This window comes from Limanda limanda, chromosome 4 (genome assembly GCF_963576545.1).
Source record: "Limanda limanda chromosome 4, fLimLim1.1, whole genome shotgun sequence".
Lineage (NCBI taxonomy): Eukaryota > Metazoa > Chordata > Actinopteri > Pleuronectiformes > Pleuronectidae > Limanda > Limanda limanda.
In genome coordinates this window covers 19,095,946-19,108,596 of record NC_083639.1, presented here as the reverse complement: position 1 = coordinate 19,108,596, position 12,651 = coordinate 19,095,946, and the positions used below count along the sequence as shown (strand labels likewise).

The 12,651-nt window shown below is 42.9% G+C and overlaps 19 non-coding genes across 19 annotated transcripts; all 19 read right to left on the bottom strand.

Moving 5' to 3' along the window:
* Positions 1-214: 214 nt before the first annotated feature.
* trnae-uuc (transfer RNA glutamic acid (anticodon UUC)) lies at positions 215-286 on the bottom strand. Its single transcript has one exon. It is a non-coding gene; the product is annotated as a tRNA-Glu (tRNA).
* An 883-nt stretch (positions 287-1,169) lies between these two features.
* trnae-uuc (transfer RNA glutamic acid (anticodon UUC)) lies at positions 1,170-1,241 on the bottom strand. The gene has a single exon. It is a non-coding gene; the product is annotated as a tRNA-Glu (tRNA).
* Positions 1,242-1,649: 408 nt separating this feature from the next.
* Positions 1,650-1,721, bottom strand: trnae-cuc (transfer RNA glutamic acid (anticodon CUC)). Its single transcript has one exon. It is a non-coding gene; the product is annotated as a tRNA-Glu (tRNA).
* A 470-nt stretch (positions 1,722-2,191) lies between these two features.
* Positions 2,192-2,263, bottom strand: trnae-cuc (transfer RNA glutamic acid (anticodon CUC)). Its single transcript has one exon. It is a non-coding gene; the product is annotated as a tRNA-Glu (tRNA).
* Positions 2,264-2,669: 406 nt separating this feature from the next.
* trnae-cuc (transfer RNA glutamic acid (anticodon CUC)) lies at positions 2,670-2,741 on the bottom strand. The gene has a single exon. It is a non-coding gene; the product is annotated as a tRNA-Glu (tRNA).
* A 949-nt stretch (positions 2,742-3,690) lies between these two features.
* trnae-uuc (transfer RNA glutamic acid (anticodon UUC)) lies at positions 3,691-3,762 on the bottom strand. Its single transcript has one exon. It is a non-coding gene; the product is annotated as a tRNA-Glu (tRNA).
* A 470-nt stretch (positions 3,763-4,232) lies between these two features.
* Positions 4,233-4,304, bottom strand: trnae-uuc (transfer RNA glutamic acid (anticodon UUC)). The gene has a single exon. It is a non-coding gene; the product is annotated as a tRNA-Glu (tRNA).
* Positions 4,305-5,187: 883 nt separating this feature from the next.
* trnae-uuc (transfer RNA glutamic acid (anticodon UUC)) lies at positions 5,188-5,259 on the bottom strand. The gene has a single exon. It is a non-coding gene; the product is annotated as a tRNA-Glu (tRNA).
* Positions 5,260-6,267: 1,008 nt separating this feature from the next.
* Positions 6,268-6,339, bottom strand: trnae-uuc (transfer RNA glutamic acid (anticodon UUC)). The gene has a single exon. It is a non-coding gene; the product is annotated as a tRNA-Glu (tRNA).
* An 883-nt stretch (positions 6,340-7,222) lies between these two features.
* Positions 7,223-7,294, bottom strand: trnae-uuc (transfer RNA glutamic acid (anticodon UUC)). Its single transcript has one exon. It is a non-coding gene; the product is annotated as a tRNA-Glu (tRNA).
* Positions 7,295-8,302: 1,008 nt separating this feature from the next.
* On the bottom strand, positions 8,303-8,374 carry trnae-uuc (transfer RNA glutamic acid (anticodon UUC)). Its single transcript has one exon. It is a non-coding gene; the product is annotated as a tRNA-Glu (tRNA).
* Positions 8,375-8,782: 408 nt separating this feature from the next.
* On the bottom strand, positions 8,783-8,854 carry trnae-uuc (transfer RNA glutamic acid (anticodon UUC)). Its single transcript has one exon. It is a non-coding gene; the product is annotated as a tRNA-Glu (tRNA).
* Positions 8,855-9,324: 470 nt separating this feature from the next.
* Positions 9,325-9,396, bottom strand: trnae-cuc (transfer RNA glutamic acid (anticodon CUC)). The gene has a single exon. It is a non-coding gene; the product is annotated as a tRNA-Glu (tRNA).
* A 406-nt stretch (positions 9,397-9,802) lies between these two features.
* Positions 9,803-9,874, bottom strand: trnae-cuc (transfer RNA glutamic acid (anticodon CUC)). The gene has a single exon. It is a non-coding gene; the product is annotated as a tRNA-Glu (tRNA).
* Positions 9,875-10,344: 470 nt separating this feature from the next.
* trnae-uuc (transfer RNA glutamic acid (anticodon UUC)) lies at positions 10,345-10,416 on the bottom strand. Its single transcript has one exon. It is a non-coding gene; the product is annotated as a tRNA-Glu (tRNA).
* A 470-nt stretch (positions 10,417-10,886) lies between these two features.
* Positions 10,887-10,958, bottom strand: trnae-uuc (transfer RNA glutamic acid (anticodon UUC)). The gene has a single exon. It is a non-coding gene; the product is annotated as a tRNA-Glu (tRNA).
* Positions 10,959-11,364: 406 nt separating this feature from the next.
* On the bottom strand, positions 11,365-11,436 carry trnae-cuc (transfer RNA glutamic acid (anticodon CUC)). Its single transcript has one exon. It is a non-coding gene; the product is annotated as a tRNA-Glu (tRNA).
* A 470-nt stretch (positions 11,437-11,906) lies between these two features.
* trnae-uuc (transfer RNA glutamic acid (anticodon UUC)) lies at positions 11,907-11,978 on the bottom strand. The gene has a single exon. It is a non-coding gene; the product is annotated as a tRNA-Glu (tRNA).
* Positions 11,979-12,386: 408 nt separating this feature from the next.
* Positions 12,387-12,458, bottom strand: trnae-cuc (transfer RNA glutamic acid (anticodon CUC)). The gene has a single exon. It is a non-coding gene; the product is annotated as a tRNA-Glu (tRNA).
* Positions 12,459-12,651: the final 193 nt, after the last annotated feature.

The following is a 12,651-nucleotide window of genomic DNA, read 5'->3' as shown; positions in this document are numbered from 1 at the left end:
TACACCGCAACATCCGGGGACCTAATTTTTCATACAATAGCAGGATAGGTCTATGACTTACAGCAATCATCAGCCCTTCACAGCTTGACTTAGGACCAGCCTATTTAACAGAACGGATATGGAACGTGTAACAATCTCTGTCTGATTCATTCTCAACATGATGCTCTCCTATGTGCACAAATTTGGTTCCAATTGACAGTTTTCAATAGCTTAGTTCCCTGACCGGGAATCGAACCCGGGCCGCGGCGGTGAAAACGCCGAATCCTAGCCACTAGACCATCAGGGACATTTTTCCTTGTTTGGAAGGCACTTTTTCAGGAATTTCTGGCCATTAAAAGGAACAGGAGTTGAAGTAGCACCATCTAAAGACTTAAAGAAGTAAATAGGAGAAGACAGATTGTTTGAAGCAGGGAATGAAAGAGGCCATCTTTGTCGACCTGATATAACCATCATGTAAAAGGGGAGCCTGTTTAAACCATCTACACCGCAAATTTCGGGGACCTATTTTCTCATAAAATAGCAAATGGTTGTATGACTTGCATTCATCATCAGCCAATCACAGCTTGACTCAGGACCAGCCTATTTAACTGAACGGATATGGAACGTGTAACAATCTCCATCTGATTCATTCTCAACATGATGTTCTCCTATATGCACAAATTATGTTCCTATTGACAGTTTTCAATAGTTTAGTTCCCTGACCAAATCGAACCCGGGCTGCGGCGGTGAGAGCGCCGAATCCTAGCCACTAGACCATCAGGGACATTTTTCCTTGTTTGGAAGGCACTTTTTTAGGAATTTCTGGCCATTAAATGGAACAGGAGTTGAAGTAGCACCATCTAAAGACTTAAATAAGTAAATAGGAGAAGACAGATTGTTTGAAGCAGGGAATGAAAGAGGCCATCTTTGTCGACCTGATATAACCATCATGTAAAAGGGGAGCCTGTTTAAACCATCTACACCGCAAATTTCAGGGACCTATTTTGTCATACAATAGCAAATGGTTCTATGACTGGCAGGCATCATCAGCCATTCACAGCTTGACTCAGGACCAGCACATTTAACTGAACTGATATGGATTGTGTAACATTCTAGGTCTGTTCATTCTCAACATGATGCTCTCCTATGTGCACAAATTTGGTTCCAATTGACAGTTTTCAATAGCTTAGTTCCCTGACCGGGAATCGAACCCGGGCCGCGGCGGTGAAAACGCCGAATCCTAGCCACTAGACCATCAGGGACAGTTTTCCTTGTTTGGAAGGGACTTTTTCAGGAATTTCTGGCCATTAAAAGGAACAGGAGTTGAAGTAGCACCATCTAAAGACTTAAAGAAGTAAATAGGAGAAGACAGATTGTTTGAAGCAGGGAATGAAAGAGGCCATCTTTGTCGACCTGATATAACCATCATGTAAAAGGGGAGCCTGTTTAAACCATCTACACCGCAAATTTCAGGGACCTATTTTCTCATAAAATAGCAAATGGTTGTATGACTTGCATTCATCATCAGCCAATCACAGCTTGACTCAGGACCAGCACATTTAACTGAACTGATATGGATTGAGTAACATTCTAGGTCTGATTCATTCTCAACATGATGCTCTCCTATATGCACAAATTTTGGTTCCAATTGACAGTTTTCAATAGTTTAGTTCCCTGACCGGGAATCGAACCCGGGCCGCGGCGGTGAGAGCGCCGAATCCTAGCCACTAGACCATCAGGGACATATTTGCCTGGTTTTGGAAGGCACTTTTTCAGTAAAATCTGGCCATTAAAAGGAGCAGGAGTTGTAGTAGCACCATCTAATGACTTAAAGAAGTAGGTAGGAGAAGAGAGATTGTTTGAAGCAGGGAATGAAAGAGGCCATCTTTGTTGACCTTATATAACCGTCATGTAAAAGAGGAGCCTGTTCATTGCATGGACTTTCATCAAGCTACAATGCATTGTCGTGTTCTCTCCCCATTCAGCTCACAATACATCTACAACGCAACATCCGGGGACCTAATTTTTCATACAATAGCAGGATAGGTCTATGACTTACAGCAATCATCAGCCCTTCACAGCTTGACTTAGGACCAGCCTATTTAACAGAACGGATATGGAACGTGTAACAATCTCTGTCTGATTCATTCTCAACATGATGCTCTCCTATGTGCACAAATTTGGTTCCAATTGACAGTTTTCAATAGTTTAGTTCCCTGACCGGGAATCGAACCCGGGCCGCGGCGGTGAGAGCGCCGAATCCTAGCCACTAGACCATCAGGGACATTTTTCCTTGTTTGGAAGGCACTTTTTTAGGAATTTCTGGCCATTAAAAGGAACAGGAGTTGAAGTAGCACCATATAAAGACTTAAATAAGTAAATAGGAGAAGACAGATTGTTTGAAGCAGGGAATGAAAGAGGCCATCTTTGTCGACCTGATATAACCATCATGTAAAAGGGGAGCCTGTTTAAACCATCTACACCGCAAATTTCAGGAACCTATTTTCTCATACAATAGCAAATGGTTCTATGACTGGCAGGCATCATCAGCCATTCACAGCTTGACTCAGGACCAGCACATTTAACTGAACTGATATGGATTGTGTAACATTCTAGGTCTGTTCATTCTCAACATGATGCTCTCCTATGTCCACAAATTTGGTTCCAATTGACAAGTTTCAATAGTTTAGTTCCCTGACCGGGAATCGAACCCGGGCCGCGGCGGTGAGAGCGCCGAATCCTAGCCACTAGACCATCAGGGACATATTTTCCTGGTTTTGGAAGGCACTTTTTCAGTAAAATCTGGCCATTAAAAGGAGCAGGAGTTGTAGTAGCACCATCTAATGACTTAAAGAAGTAGGTAGGAGAAGAGAGATTGTTTGAAGCAGGGAATGAAAGAGGCCATCTTTGTTGACCTTATATAACCATCATGTAAAAGAGGAGCCTGTTCATTGCATGGACTTTCATCAAGCTACAATGCACTGTCGTGTTCTCTCCCCATTCAGCTCACAAAACATCTACACCGAAACATCCGGGGACCTAATTTCTCATACAATAGCAGGATAGGTCTATGACTTACAGCAATCATCAGCCCTTCACAGCTTGACTTAGGACCAGCCTATTTAACAGAACGGATATGGAACGTGTAACAATCTCCGTCTGATTCATTCTCAACATGATGCTCTCCTATATGCACAAATTTGGTTCCAATTGACAGTTTTCAATAGTTTAGTTCCCTGACCGGGAATCGAACCCAGGCCGTGGGGGTGAAAACGCAGAATCCTAGCCACTGGACCATCAGGGACATTTTTCCTTGTTTGGAAGGCACTTTTTCAGGAATTTCTGGCCGTTAAAAGGAACAGGAGTTGAAGTAGCACCATATAAAGACTTAAATAAATAAATAGGAGAAGACAGATTGTTTGAAGCAGGGAATGAAAGAGGCCATCTTTGTCGACCTGATATAACCATCATGTAAAAGGGGAGCCTGTTTAAACCATCTACAGCGCATATTCCGGGGACCTATTTTCTCATACAATAGCGAATGGTTCTATGACTTGCAGGCATCATCAGCCATTCACAGCTTGACTCAGGACCAGCCTATTTAACAGAACGGATATGGAACGTGTAACATTCTAGGTCTGATTCATTCCCAACATGATGCTCTCCTATGTCCACAAATTTGGATCCAATTGACAGGTTTCAATAGTTTAGTTCCCTGACCGGGAATCGAACCCGGGCCGCGGCGGTGAAAACGCCGAATCCTAGCCACTAGACCATCAGGGACATATTTTCCTGGTTTTGGAAGGCACTTTTTCAGTAAAATCTGGCCATTAAAAGGAGCAGGAGTTGTAGTAGCACCATCTAATGACTTAAAGAAGTAGGTAGGAGAAGAGAGATTGTTTGAAGCAGGGAATGAAAGAGGCCATCTTTGTTGACCTTATATATCCGTCATGTAAAAGAGGAGCCTGTTCATTGCATGGACTTTCATCAAGCTACAATGCATTGTCGTGTTCTCTCCCCATTCAGCTCACAATACATCTACAACGCAACATCCGGGGACCTAATTTTTCATACAATAGCAGGATAGGTCTATGACTTACAGCAATCATCAGCCCTTCACAGCTTGACTTAGGACCAGCCTATTTAACAGAACGGATATGGAACGTGTAACAATCTCTGTCTGATTCGTTCTCAACATGATGCTCTCCTATGTGCACAAATTTGGTTCCAATTGACAGTTTTCAATAGCTTAGTTCCCTGACCGGGAATCGAACCCGGGCCGCGGCGGTGAAAACGCCGAATCCTAGCCACTAGACCATCAGGGACAGTTTTCCTTGTTTGGAAGGCACTTTTTCAGGAATTTCTCGCCATTAAAAGGAACAGGAGTTGAAGTAGCACCATCTAAAGACTTAAAGAAGTAAATAGGAGAAGACAGATTGTTTGAAGCAGGGAATGAAAGAGGCCATCTTTGTCGACCTGATATAACCATCATGTAAAAGGGGAGCCTGTTTAAACCATCTACACCGCAAATTTCGGGGACCTATTTTCTCATACAATAGCGAATGGTTCTATGACTTGCAGGCATCATCAGCCATTCACAGCTTGACTCAGGACCAGCCTATTTAACAGAACGGATATGGAACGTGTAACAATCTCCATCTGATTCATTCTCAACATGATGTTCTCCTATATGCACAAATTATGTTCCTATTGACAGTTTTCAATAGTTTAGTTCCCTGACCAAATCGAACCCGGGCTGCGGCGGTGAGAGCGCCGAATCCTAGCCACTAGACCATCAGGGACATTTTTCCTTGTTTGGAAGGCACTTTTTTAGGAATTTCTGGCCATTAAAAGGAACAGGAGTTGAAGTAGCACCATCTAAAGACTTAAATAAGTAAATAGGAGAAGACAGATTGTTTGAAGCAGGGAATGAAAGAGGCCATCTTTGTCGACCTGATATAACCATCATGTAAAAGTGGAGCCTGTTTAAACCATCTACACCGCAAATTTCAGGGACCTATTTTGTCATACAATAGCAAATGGTTCTATGACTGGCAGGCATCATCAGCCATTCACAGCTTGACTCAGGACCAGCACATTTAACTGAACTGATATGGATTGTGTAACATTCTAGGTCTGTTCATTCTCAACATGATGCTCTCCTATGTGCACAAATTTGGTTCCAATTGACAGTTTTCAATAGCTTAGTTCCCTGACCGGGAATCGAACCCGGGCCGTGGCGGTGAAAACGCCGAATCCTAGCCACTAGACCATCAGGGACAGTTTTCCTTGTTTGGAAGGGACTTTTTCAGGAATTTCTGGCCATTAAAAGGAACAGGAGTTGAAGTAGCACCATCTAAAGACTTAAAGAAGTAAATAGGAGAAGACAGATTGTTTGAAGCAGGGAATGAAAGAGGCCATCTTTGTCGACCTGATATAACCATCATGTAAAAGGGGAGCCTGTTTATTGCATGGACTTTCATCAAGCTACAATGCATTGTCGTGTTCTCTCCCCATTCAGCTCACAATACATCTACAACGCAACATCCGGGGACCTAATTTTTCATACAATAGCAGGATAGGTCTATGACTTACAGCAATCATCAGCCCTTCACAGCTTGACTTTGGACCAGCCTATTTAACAGAACGGATATGGAACGTGTAACAATCTCCATCTGATTCATTCTCAACATGATGTTCTCCTATATGCACAAATAATGTTCCTATTGACAGTTTTCAATAGTTTAGTTCCCTGACCAAATCGAACCCGGGCTGCGGCAGTGAGAGCGCCGAATCCTAGCCACTAGACCATCAGGGACATATTTTCCTGGTTTTGGAAGGCACTTTTTCAGTAAAATCTGGCCATTAAAAGGAGCAGGAGTTGTAGTAGCACCATTTAATGACTTAAAGAAGTAGGTAGGAGAAGAAAGATTGTTTGAAGCAGGGAATGAAAGAGGCCATCTTTCTTGACCTTATATAACCATCATGTAAAAGAGGAGCCTGTTTATTACATGGACTTTCATCAAGCTACAATGCACTGTCGTGTTCTCTCCCCATTCAGCTTACAAAACATCTACACCGCAACATCCGGGGACCTAATTTTTCATACAATAGCAGGATAGGTCTATGACTTACAGCAATCATCAGCCCTTCACAGCTTGACTTAGGACCAGCCTATTTAACAGAACGGATATGGAACGTGTAACAATCTCTGTCTGATTCATTCTCAACATGATGCTCTCCTATGTGCACAAATTTGGTTCCAATTGACAGTTTTCAATAGCTTAGTTGCCTGACCGGGAATCGAACCCGGGCCGCGGCGGTGAAAACGCCGAATCCTAGCCACTAGACCATCAGGGACAGTTTTCCTTGTTTGCAAGGCACTTTTTCAGGAATTTCTCGCCATTAAAAGGAACAGGAGTTGAAGTAGCACCATCTAAAGACTTAAAGAAGTAAATAGGAGAAGACAGATTGTTTGAAGCAGGGAATGAAAGAGGCCATCTTTGTCGACCTGATATAACCATCATGTAAAAGGGGAGCCTGTTTAAACCATCTACACCGCAAATTTCGGGGACCTATTTTCTCATACAATAGCGAATGGTTCTATGACTTGCAGGCATCATCAGCCATTCACAGCTTGACTCAGGACCAGCCTATTTAACAGAACGGATATGGAACGTGTAACAATCTCCATCTGATTCATTCTCAACATGATGTTCTCCTATATGCACAAATTATGTTCCTATTGACAGTTTTCAATAGTTTAGTTCCCTGACCAAATCGAACCCGGGCTGCGGCGGTGAGAGCGCCAAATCCTAGCCACTAGACCATCAGGGACATTTTTCCTTGTTTGGAAGGCACTTTTTTAGGAATTTCTGGCCATTAAAAGGAACAGGAGTTGAAGTAGCACCATCTAAAGACTTAAATAAGTAAATAGGAGAAGACAGATTGTTTGAAGCAGGGAATGAAAGAGGCCATCTTTGTCGACCTGATATAACCATCATGTAAAAGTGGAGCCTGTTTAAACCATCTACACCGCAAATTTCAGGGACCTATTTTGTCATACAATAGCAAATGGTTCTATGACTGGCAGGCATCATCAGCCATTCACAGCTTGACTCAGGACCAGCACATTTAACTGAACTGATATGGATTGTGTAACATTCTAGGTCTGTTCATTCTCAACATGATGCTCTCCTATGTGCACAAATTTGGTTCCAATTGACAGTTTTCAATAGCTTAGTTCCCTGACCGGGAATCGAACCCGGGCCGCGGCGGTGAAAACGACGAATCCTAGCCACTAGACCATCAGGGACAGTTTTCCTTGTTTGGAAGGGACTTTTTCAGGAATTTCTGGCCATTAAAAGGAACAGGAGTGGAAGTAGCACCATCTAAAGACTTAAAGAAGTAAATAGGAGAAGACAGATTGTTTGAAGCAGGGAATGAAAGAGGCCATCTTTGTCGACCTGATATAACCATCATGTAAAAGGGGAGCCTGTTTATTGCATGGACTTTCATCAAGCTACAATGCATTGTCGTGTTCTCTCCCCATTCAGCTCACAATACATCTACAACGCAACATCCAGGGACCTAATTTTTCATACAATAGCAGGATAGGTCTATGACTTACAGCAATCATCAGCCCTTCACAGCTTGACTTTGGACCAGCCTATTTAACAGAACGGATATGGAACGTGTAACAATCTCCATCTGATTCATTCTCAACATGATGTTCTCCTATATGCACAAATTATGTTCCTATTGACAGTTTTCAATAGTTTAGTTCCCTGACCAAATCGAACCCGGGCTGCGGCAGTGAGAGCGCCGAATCCTAGCCACTAGACCATCAGGGACATATTTTCCTGGTTTTGGAAGGCACTTTTTCAGTAAAATCTGGCCATTAAAAGGAGCAGGAGTTGTAGTAGCACCATCTAATGACTTAAAGAAGTAGGTAGGAGAAGAGAGATTGTTTGAAGCAGGGAATGAAAGAGGCCATCTTTGTTGACCTTATATAACCATCATGTAAAAGAGGAGCCTGTTCATTGCATGGACTTTCATCAAGCTACAATGCACTGTCGTGTTCTCTCCCCATTCAGCTCACAAAACATGTACACCGCAACATCCGGGGACCTAATTTTTCATACAATAGCAGGATAGGTCTATGACTTACAGCAATCATCAGCCCTTCACAGCTTGACTTAGGACCAGCCTATTTAACAGAACGGATATGGAACGTGTAACAATCTCTGTCTGATTCATTCTCAACATGATGCTCTCCTATGTGCACAAATTTGGTTCCAATTGACAGTTTTCAATAGCTTAGTTCCCTGACCGGGAATCGAACCCGAGCCGCGGCAGTGAAAACGCCGAATCCTAGCCACTAGACCATCAGGGACATTTTTCCTTGTTTGGAAGGCACTTTTTCAGGAATTTCTGGCCATTAAAAGGAACAGGAGTTGAAGTAGCACCATCTAAAGACTTAAAGAAGTAAATAGGAGAAGACAGATTGTTTGAAGCAGGGAATGAAAGAGGCCATCTTTGTCGACCTGATATAACCATCATGTAAAAGGGGAGCCTGTTTAAACCATCTACACCGCACATTTCGGGTACCTATTTTCTCATACAATAGCAGGATAGGTCTATGACTTACAGCAATCATCAGCCCTTCACAGCTTGACTTAGGACCAGCCTATTTAACAGAACGGATATGGAACGTGTAACAATCTCTGTCTGATTCATTCTCAACATGATGCTCTCCTATGTGCACAAATTTGGTTCCAATTGACAGTTTTCAATAGCTTAGTTCCCTGACCGGGAATCGAACCCGGGCCGCGGCGGTGAAAACGCCGAATCCTAGCCACTAGACCATCAGGGACAGTTTTCCTTGTTTGGAAGGCACTTTTTCAGGAATTTCTGGCCATTAAAAGGAGCAGGAGTTGTTGTAGCACCATCTAATGACTTAAAGAAGTAGGTAGGAGAAGAGAGATTGTTTGAAGCAGGGAATGAAAGAGGCCATCTTTGTTGACCTTATATAACCGTCATGTAAAAGAGGAGCCTGTTCATTGCATGGACTTTCATCAAGCTACAATGCATTGTCGTGTTCTCTCCCCATTCAGCTCACAATACATCTACAACGCAACATCCGGGGACCTAATTTTTCATACAATAGCAGGATAGGTCTATGACTTACAGCACTCATCAGCCCTTCACAGCTTGACTTAGGACCAGCCTATTTAACAGAACGGATATGGAACGTGTGTAAAAATCTCCGTCTGATTAATTCTCAACATGATGCTCTCCTATATGCACAAATTTGGTTCCAATTGACAGTTTTCAATAGTTTAGTTCCCTGACCGGGAATCGAACCCGGGCCGCGGCGGTGAGAGCGCCGAATCCTAGCCACTAGACCATCAGGGACATTTTTCCTTGTTTGGAAGGCACTTTTTTAGGAATTTCTGGCCATTAAAAGGAACAGGAGTTGAAGTAGCACCATATAAAGACTTAAATAAGTAAATAGGAGAAGACAGATTGTTTGAAGCAGGGAATGAAAGAGGCCATCTTTGTCGACCTGATATAACCATCATGTAAAAGGGGAGCCTGTTTAAACCATCTACACCGCAAATTTCAGGAACCTATTTTCTCATACAATAGCAAATGGTTCTATGACTGGCAGGCATCATCAGCCATTCACAGCTTGACTCAGGACCAGCACATTTAACTGAACTGATATGGATTGTGTAACATTCTAGGTCTGTTCATTCTCAACATGATGCTCTCCTATGTCCACAAATTTGGTTCCAATTGACAGGTTTCAATAGTTTAGTTCCCTGACCGGGAATCGAACCCGGGCCGCGGCGGTGAGAGCGCCGAATCCTAGCCACTAGACCATCAGGGACATATTTTCCTGGTTTTGGAAGGCACTTTTTCAGTAAAATCTGGCCATTAAAAGGAGCAGGAGTTGTAGTAGCACCATCTAATGACTTAAAGAAGTAGGTAGGAGAAGAGAGATTGTTTGAAGCAGGGAATGAAAGAGGCCATCTTTGTTGACCTTATATAACCATCATGTAAAAGAGGAGCCTGTTCATTGCATGGACTTTCATCAAGCTACAATGCACTGTCGTGTTCTCTCCCCATTCAGCTCACAAAACATCTACACCGCAACATCCGGGGACCTAATTTTTCATACAATAGCAGGATAGGTCTATGACTTACAGCAATCATCAGCCCATCACAGCTTGACTTAGGACCAGCCTATTTAACAGAACGGATATGGAACGTGTAACAATCTCTGTCTGATTCATTCTCAACATGATGCTCTCCTATGTGCACAAATTTGGTTCCAATTGACAGTTTTCAATAGCTTAGTTCCCTGACCGGGAATCGAACCCGGGCCGCGGCGGTGAAAACGCCGAATCCTAGCCACTAGACCATCAGGGACATATTTTCCTGGTTTTGGAAGGCACTTTTTCAGTAAAATCTGGCCATTAAAAGGAGCAGGAGTTGTAGTAGCACCATTTAATGACTTAAAGAAGTAGGTAGGAGAAGAAAGATTGTTTGAAGCAGGGAATGAAAGAGGCCATCTTTCTTGACCTTATATAACCATCATGTAAAAGAGGAGCCTGTTTATTACATGGACTTTCATCAAGCTACAATGCACTGTCGTGTTCTCTCCCCATTCAGCTTACAAAACATCTACACCGCAACATCCGGGGACCTAATTTCTCATACAATAGCAGGATAGGTCTATGACTTACAGCAATCATCAGCCCTTCACAGCTTGACTTAGGAACAGCCTATTTAACAGAACGGATATGGAACGTGTAACAATCTCTGTCTGATTCATTCTCAACATGATGCTCTCCTATATGCACAAATTTGGTCCCAATTGACAGTTTTCAATAGCTTAGTTCCCTGACCGGGAATCGAACCCGGGCAGCGGCGGTGAAAACGCCGAATCCTAGCCACTAGACCATCAGGGACATTGTTCCTTGTTTGGAAGGCACTTTTTCAGGAATTTCTGGCCATTAAAAGGAACAGGAGTTGAAGTAGCACCATCTAAAGACTTAAATAAGTAAATAGGAGAAGACAGATTGTTTGAAGCAGGGAATGAAAGAGGCCATCTTTGTCGACCTGATATAACCATCATGTAAAAGGGGAGCCTGTTTAAACCATCTACACCGCAAATTTCAGGGACCTATTTTCTCATACAATAGCAAATGGTTCTATGACTGGCAGGCATCATCAGCCATTCACAGCTTGACTCAGGACCAGCACATTTAACTGAACTGATATGGATTGTGTAACATTCTAGGTCTGTTCATTCTCAACATGATGCTCTCCTATGTCCACAAATTTGGTTCCAATTGACAGGTTTCAATAGTTTAGTTCCCTGACCGGGAATCGAACCCGGGCCGCGGCGGTGAGAGCGCCGAATCCTAGCCACTAGACCATCAGGGACATATTTTCCTGGTTTTGGAAGGCACTTTTTCAATAAAATCTGGCCATTTAAAGGAGCAGGAGTTGTAGTAGCACCATCTAATGACTTAAAGAAGTAGGTAGGAGAAGAGAGATTGTTTGAAGCAGGGAATGAAAGAGGCCATCTTTGTTGACCTTATATAACCATCATGTAAAAGAGGAGCCTGTTCATTGCATGGACTTTCATCAAGCTACAATGCACTGTCGTGTTCTCTCCCCATTCAGCTCACAAAACATGTACACCGCAAAATCCGGGGACCTAATTTTTCATACAATAGCAGGATAGGTCTATGACTTACAGCAATCATCAGCCCTTCACAGCTTGACTTAGGACCAGCCTATTTAACAGAACGGATATGGAACGTGTAACAATCTCTGTCTGATTCATTCTCAACATGATGCTCTCCTATGTGCACAAATTTGGTTCCAATTGACAGTTTTCAATAGCTTAGTTCCCTGACCTGGAATCGAACCCGGGCCGCGGCGGTGAAAACGCCGAATCCTAGCCACTAGACCATCAGGGACATTTTTCCTTGTTTAGAAGGCACTTTTTCAGGAATTTCTGGCCATTAAAAGGAACAGGAGTTGAAGTAGCACCATCTAAAGACTTAAAGAAGTAAATAGGAGAAGGCAGATTGTTTGAAGCAGGGAATGAAAGAGGCCATCTTTGTCGACCTGATATAACCATATTGTAAAAGGGGAGCCTGTTTAAACCATCTACACCGCAAATTTCAGGGACCTATTTTCTCATACAATAGCAAATGGTTCTATGACTTGCATTCATCATCAGCCATTCACAGCTTGACTCAGGACCAGCACATTTAACTGAACTGATATGGATTGAGTAACATTCTAGGTCTGATTCATTCTCAACATGATGCTCTCCTATATGCACAAATTTTGGTTCCAATTGACAGTTTTCAATAGTTTAGTTCCCTGACTGGGAATCGAACCCGGGCCGCGGCAGTGAGAGCGCCGAATCCTAGCCACTAGACCATCAGGGACATATTTTCCTGGTTTTGGAAGGCACTTTTTCAGTAAAATCTGGCCATTAAAAGGAGCAGGAGTTGTTGTAGCACCATCTAATGACTTAAAGAAGTAGGTAGGAGAAGAGAGATTGTTTGAAGCAGGGAATGAAAGAGGCCATCTTTCTTGACCTTATATAACCATCATGTAAAAGAGGAGCCTGTTTATTAC